The following is an 8,232-nucleotide window of genomic DNA, read 5'->3' on the forward strand; positions in this document are numbered from 1 at the left end:
GGTATTGGCTGCAGCATACACCACAGAAGTGCTAAGTTTGTAATTTCCAAAGTTGTATAATAAAAAGGTGAATGTTTCTGTATCACACTGTTCTGGTCTGTGAAACATGTACTAAGTTGCTAATAATGCATCACTTACTACATATATTTAGTACTACACACAAAACATAAATAGACTACAATGCATACAAAGATGGGGCTTATATGTGGAGAGTAAAGTAAGCATACAAGAGGCAGTATCATTAGCAACTGTGTATAACCTACCTGATTGGATTCACGCACAAAAATGATTGCTGTGTTTCAGGCCTGCTTCTTCCGCTATATATGTACATCAAACGCTGCGATTCAATTCTAAAGAAAGTAGTGTAAGAACATGTGAGAATAGCAACATTAATAAATGTAATACCTTTTGAAAGTGAAGTTTCTGACTGTCAGTAAATAAACCCACCTGGCCTAGATATGGCAGTGAACAAAAACAAATGGGCTACACATGTGATGTCATCAGTGATGTCCTCAATTACATTTGTGATGTCATCTTTGATGTCCTGGGTGTTAGTGTTAGCAGTGCACAGTGGTGCGGGCAGTTATGGTTGATTAGCCATAACTGTCGAATTTCAGGGGTTTTTCGATTGTACTTTGAACCATAATGTCACGTTTATAAAGTTTTTTTAGTGAATTTCACAGGTTTTTAGTAGTGCAACTTAACCATAATGTCCCTCTAACAAAGTTTTTTCTAGTGAATATATATATATATATATATATATATATATATATATATATATATATATATATATATTCACAACCCTTATGTGAACAACTGAAAACAAAGGGCCTACATTTCACTCACTATGCTGACGACTTCCAAATCATAATGGACCTGTGTGGAGACTATACTACGGATTCGGATAATCTTAATTCCATCTATAAATCCATCAGGGAATGGATGGTAAATAATTGTATGTGCCTTAACTGCTCAAAAACCGAGCTCATGATATTTGGTACCAAACAAGCTAGGGATAAACTTAATCAGGCATACTCAAGCTTTGAAGTGGATGACTGTGTTATACCAGTGGTCGACAGAGTTAAGACACTCTGTACCATACTGAAGGCATCGCTTAATGCTGATGCACACATTAACAATGTTGTAAAAAATTCCCATTACTATCTTAAAGTCCTGCGCCAAATCAATCCACTAGCCTCACGCAAAAACTGTAAAATACTAGTCAGAGCCATCATAATGCCCTGCTTGGACTATTGTAACACCCTTCTCAGTGGAGCTGTGTCCAGTCCTGCAGGCTCTTGTCCGCGGCAGCTGCTGAACCCCACAGTCACCCGGCAAAGTGTAGTCAACAACTGACTTCAAAAAAAGCTGAAATCCCACCTTCTGCAGGGGAAAGGGGAAGTGGAGAAAATAAAAAAAGAACACAGATTCTGGTCTTCAGATTAGGCACCAATCAGCATGAGGCAAAAGAACAAAAATCAAATTACATTGAATCATCTGCAATCACCCCCACCTTCTTCCCCTACTAGACAGGTATACCTGTTTTCCTCTGTGAAGAGCTTAGAGGACTTGTTAATTACTGTTTTGAAGGCATATTTCAAAATGTTGATGTATTCTCAAGCTCAACTTCTTAAACTGATTTCACTTCAAACATGATGAACGGTTGTGAAACTGACTTGAGTACTTCTGGAGACCTAGTTATCCAAAGTCTACTCTCCTAACCTTGAACGATTAACTTTGACAGTTATTCCTTCAGACTTGACGTCACTGAATTTACAGAAGAACACTTTAGTTGGTTTGAGATTGTGACTGGCATATTGAAGTAATGCAGCTTTCCGATTTTCACTCAGATGGGGAAATAATACACTTCCGAACACTTCTTGCCTGCTTGTATCACTGCACGCTGAACATAAACTCCTCCGGCAAGGAATGGATAATAAAAACACTATCCAGATTGTTCTGCGCCTATGTGGTTATGACTTGTTTGCTCCATATGGAAAAAACTGGACCTATTCTCTTTTACTGCTTCCGCGCGTAATTGTCACAAAAATTAGAGAGGAAAGAGTAGTGATTTCGAAATAGTTCATGCGCACAATGCTTGCTGTAGCGTAGTGCAGAGTAAGATTCCTCAGAGTCAAACGCTGAAGTTCATCCGGACAGCACAAGAAAACTAGAAGTGTCTGCCATACAGACTTGCGCTGCTGACTGGATTTTGTAGAACTAAAGAATATTGAAGTCAGTCAGAGAGAGCGCCTTCGTTTGCTGCTAGCCGCACGATGAAACTAAAAAACTCCTGACTTCACAAGCGTGCTTTATTTTCAAAGGTTCATCCTCAGGAGTTTCTAAATAAAACAAAAAGAAAAAACCTTACTAAATACCTAAAACTAAACAGATATTTATAGATTAATTCAAACAGTCACTGAAGGCTTTTCAGACGTTAAATTATTCTTTCTCAGTATTCAAAAGAAACGCTGTGCTCCCACCAAATTGTACTGGTTTTCTTGTGCCACGCTGATGGCAGTCATAAATCTTCTTTCCTGGTTCTTAAAGTTCAAATCCTTGCAACTAAGCCCTAAGGAACTTCCTGATCTGCTCTGGACTATGAAAGGCAGTTTAGCATGTTTACTAGGACAAAAGGAGGATCTCTGCACCAATCAGCGTCCAGCTCCCTCTCCACCATGATGGACTGGTAAACTCTCATTCTGAAGCACACTTGTTAAGGCCCAAACCAACGTGTTCGCAATCTTTACCAACATTACAATTGTGAAACATAAAATAATTAGATCCATACTAGAAGAACTAACTAATGACCTGACTCAGACCTGTCAAGCTAGTAAGGAGCTGTTATGATAGTATGTAACACCTCTAGAAAAGAACACATTTCCAGTTTCCGGAAAGACCTGCATTGGCTACTGGTGGAAAAGAGGATTCAATTCAAAATCTTGGCCCTCATTACAACACCGGCGCTAAAACATGGCGCTATTAGCACCATGGTTGGTGCCGGTGTTGTAACGAGTCCGTCATGGTGAAATGGGGAAATACCGCCCCATTCCAAGGTTGGCGGGGCGGTATTTCCCCATTTCACCATGGCTCTTCCCCATTGCCATTTTTGCCCCATAGGGCTCAATGGGAATGGGGAAGGCGGCAATTACGGCACCGCAAATTGCGGTACCGTAATTGCCTGCGAGGTCCCTTTGCGGGTCCCTACTTCAGGTCGGGTCCCGCAAAGGGACCTCGTAGTAAGGCGCTAAGTGGTTATCGGCGCCGCAGCCTTTACCGGTGCCGTTAACCACTTAGCATGGAAACAAAAGGGGGGGCGTCCTACCACATAAATTTACATCAAACAATTCCTGCATTCCTTATTTACTGCAGAAGTAAACTCCATTTGACATACTAAGTATCAACAAGTTTGTGAACTCATAATTAAACGAGAAATAAGTACACATAGAATAATGAAATTGACTTTTAGGCTGCTTACTTCAACTAAAATGCCAAGAACGAAGAATGAAGTGAATTCAATCACTCATAACATTTAATAGTTTTATATGAACAACACATGCCCGCTTATTTTGCAAACATAATCAAATAGAAACAAACCAAAAATGGATTGAAAAACATAATAAATTAGTCACCATATCGATTTGGAATAACATAACATAAAAAACTGAACAATTGTTTCATAAATTGTCATTAAAGAAACACAGAAAAAACGTGAAATCGTAGCTGATAAACCAGAGTGGTTTTTTACAGATACCAATACATTATACCTGCTATTTTCAAGGTATACTAGGTATTCGGTGGGAAGTAACCAAGTCTATGGCCCAACCACTTAGCGCCTGGGTCGTAATGAGGCCCCTTGTCTCTGACCCACAAATGCCTATATGGTAATGCTCCGGGATACTCACAACAGTCACTGACACAGAAAAAAACCTGAAGAAATGTACAATCCAGTACAGCACTCCTGCTCGCCGTTCCTCAAGTGAAAAGAACAAGAGGCAATGGTAGATCTTTTTCTCTTAGAGCCACTAAGGCCTGGAATGCTCTTACTGTAAGCCTACGTATGGAAGAAAAACTCTGTTTTCATAAAGAAACTGAACATTTTTTGTTTCATTAAAACACTCCCTGACTCCTAATCTTCTTGTCTTGTCACTCCTGAATCGTCCTTGTATAATAAATGTGCACCCAGATGCCCGCAGGCAATGGTGCGTTAGAAATAAACAAATACAAATAAACAAATAAGGTGGAATTGAAGCTGACGACTGGTTCGACAACATGCTCTCATGGGCGCCATCCTGGATGGGAGGACTGGTGAAGATATTGGTCCCCATTGTAGTACTTCTGTTGGTGATGCTCTACACCTGCCAGATGGTCCTTCGATGTTGTGCAAAGACTCTTCTTAATAGCGCGATGATGATGGTTACAATTGGGGTAAATAGCACGGATTGTGGTATAAAAGATGGGCAATCCCAAACAGATTATTGTAGCAAACCATGTATGGTAAGAATTGAGCAGAGTATTGACCCCCGACCCCTCTGGGACAGTGACCACTCCCTGCCAGACCCAGAGGATTACACTGAGCATTGGGTGAATTTGGCAGGTGATAGAGGGTGTAATTGCCTCACATGTACCCCAGAACTGTATGACCAGGCAGTGGAAAGTTTGTGTGATGTATGTCGAGTTTGTGTGTCAAAGGTAACGACGTGGAGGTATGAGGAAGCACACAGAATGGCAGCTGAGTTAGATAATGTAGGATTAACTAAAGGATAGAATGTTGGGATGCATGACCACCACCCCTGTAACCCCAAGCAGTTCTGATTGAGAGCAATACACAAGGAGTGTGTGTGTACCAAATGTGACGAGATGGCAGGGGGGTGGAGGGGCTATAGAAGGGACAACAGGATGTAGAAGCTTGTAGAAAGTGAAGACTTTGCATTCCAAGCAGCAAAAATATACTGAACCACCACCGTTTTGGGAGCTAGGCCCAAAGTGGCCAGGACCCAGTACCAGAAAAGAATGGACGTCGGACTAACACACGCTCCTAGCCTTGTTCCCATCTCAGGCGGTAGACTAGAAAGTAATTTTATCAGTTAAGACATACCCCTTCATTGTTTCACACTGCATGTAATCTAACAGGAACGTGTACAGCAATGCGCTGGCAGGTTTGCACCTTTCCCTGATGAATGATGTCATGTGAGGCAGTGCACATGTCTGGAGCTGCCAAAACATTTATCCTAGATTTAGAACCCCCATGCTCCCAGTCATTCTATTTGAATTTCTATCTATTATATTTCTATTATTCTATCCCTGCTTTGCAATTTATAACTATTCTATTTACAAAAAAAAGTCAACATGTACTCTTTTCTATTGCATCTTTCCTTTGGCTGCGTGCCTTACACAACCACAAATCATTTTGCTATCGCTCGTCTGAAACAGCATACTCTGCACATTATCTACTTTCCACAACACATTTATAGTAGACTCAATATTTCGATGAGCTAACTTGCACATTTTACACCCATATCAGATAGCATCACACTATTTACCATGGCAGCCTAGAGCCCAATGGGCTTTCTTTGATTTCACACTCGTAAAACTAGCAAGAAAGCATGTTGAATCAAATTGTTATTTATGGGAGACACCACAGGTTTCGAAAAGCACTTCTGAATGTGTGCTACCATGGACAAACATTTAGGAGGCCCACTTAAAAATATGCCACTACCTTCATTGCATCCTTAAAATGTACTGGCGAAGGGATGAAAGGGGATAGTAGGTTCACAATAAACCACAGTGTTTTCTTTTCTTTTTTTTATATTTGTATTAAGATCAGTAGGCATTCAAGACTTATACAATAACAATGTCAACAAGTATTAAGTATATAATTAATACAGAAGAACCATACATCCAAGCATGTTTTAGCATTATAAGAGTCTTATTTGACATCACATATGTGATATCTTCTAGTGCATAAAAATGAAGTTTAACGATAACCTCATAGTTATATATAAAACACATAATATGAACTTTACACGAAAAAAGATGCACAAGATAGGCATACACATGAGGATAGGGGGGATGATGCTATCCAGGAACTAGAAAGGCAATAGGTTATCATCTTTTCCTATCAACTAGCAGAAGTATTTTTTAAGTATTCTACAAACGACTGCCATTTTGACTCTTGCTTGAATCGTAAGAGTGGAGACGTAGCATTGCATTTTTCCCTTCTATCGATGTTACATAATGAATTCCACCATATCTTACAATGTAAAGTCTTTTATTTCTAATTGGATGTATTTGTTTGGATAGCGATTAAAATTAGGAGGTCAAACAGGTAACAATAATTTGTATGCATCTTAGTTTGTACAGTGTTACTTCCATGAAGGAGGAAGGAAAAACAGAAAGCTTGTCGTATATGAAAAATACCTTTGAGAGACTTCCACACCATTTCCCATTTGTTTTTAACATAAACACATTCGAAAAACACATAAGCAACTCCAACAACTGTCATTTTGGGATAATCCACTTTTGAAAATACTAAGTGGGGTGGTAAAGGCTCTATGGTGAAAAAAGTCCAAAGTTTGGAGTAAACTCACTGAAACTATAATTTTTGAGATATTTTTCCATACAGAAGGCAATACTGTTAGAGAGTCATTCAGGGAACATTCTAGTTTCCAAGCCATTAGGAAATTAAATGGGTAAGCAACTGTTAGATCGGATAAACATGTTTTTATAAAACCCAGAGGCCATAAACGTTGGATTGGATAGGTGTCTAGCTCTTTCAGCATGGTGATCCTCCACATTACATGTTGATAAGGCAAAGTTATCCATTATAGCATTAATCTAACCTAAGTATTGTTGTGCAAGTGACATTGGAACATTGTTTTTAACCAATATTTGATCAAAGGTAAGAGGTAAGAGTAAGCAGCTGCCCAACATATTTAATGCCACGAGAGAGCCATGGCTTCTAACATGGAATTCTCTTATTAATCTTAATCAGGGGGTTCAAGAATATATATTGCGAGGTAAACTGAGATGTTTTAGTAATTAATGGAAATAAATAGGACCTTAGATACATAATGGAGACATTGATGCTTGTATGATTAAAGTATCTCTTATTATAAATGATGTAGGAGCTATCTACAAGAGAATGGGGTGAAACCATCACTCTCTCTATAAGAAGCTAATTAGCCAAACAAGGACTGGCTGGGAAAAAACACAATTGTGCCTGCCTCAAAACAAAGGCCATATGGTATTTCCTAAAGTCTGGAAACCCTACACCTCCCTCAATTCTAAGCTTTTTGAGCTTAATTGGCGAGATCCTGCGTCTTTTTTTCCCCCAGAGGAATTTGAGGATACAGGAGTCCAGTGATTTAAAAAATGAGGCAAGAAAGAGAATAGGAAGCATATATAGAAAAGAAATCATAATAGGGGAAATCATCATTCTAATTGATTCAGGTGTACCCCACCAGGATAAGAACAAGGGGGACTATGAGTTAGTAAGCTCTTTAACTATACTTAGGATATATGCTGTATTATGTTTGATTATACTTTCGATAGCAGATGTTATATGGATACCCAGATGTGTAATGCCTGCAGGGCACCACTTCATACTGGAGCCTGAGATATACTGTTTGGTACAGTGTATGTTAAGTGGTAGTATCTCAGACTTATCTGTGTTAAGTTTATATCCTGATGCCAAAGAAAATTGTGTGACAGTATGGAGTAACTTATGTAGACACGTATCCGCTATGTGTAAAAGCAGTAATACATCATCAGCATACACAGCAGTTTTAATTTGAATACCTCCAACATGAATTCCAGTTATATTTTTATCTTGACTAATTGCCACACGGAAGGGTTCTAGTGCCAAAATGAAAAGCAGGGGAGAAAGGGGACATCCTTGCCGGGTTCCTCTATGAAGAGAGAAAAAGGATGTCATGTGACCATTAATAAAAATGTATGTTTTTGGATTAGAGTACAGTACTTTGATCATAGTTATAAAAGGATCAGGAATATTATGCCACTTTAAATCTTCAAACATGTAATTCCACTCAACCCTATCAAAAGCCTTTTTGGTGTCAAGTGCAATGGCAGCTTATGGATTAGTAGATTTATGAATGCTATTAAGAATGTTAGTAAAGAGTCTAATAGTAGTTGAAGACAGTCGTCCTTTAACATATCCTACCTGATGATTCTTAATGAGATTTGAAAGAAATGGATCTAATCTATTAGCTA

The sequence above is a fragment of the Ambystoma mexicanum genome, chromosome 4q (assembly GCF_040938575.1).
Source record: "Ambystoma mexicanum isolate Mex_15411 chromosome 4q, UKY_AmexF1_1, whole genome shotgun sequence".
In the NCBI taxonomy this organism is placed as follows: Eukaryota; Metazoa; Chordata; class Amphibia; order Caudata; family Ambystomatidae; genus Ambystoma; species Ambystoma mexicanum.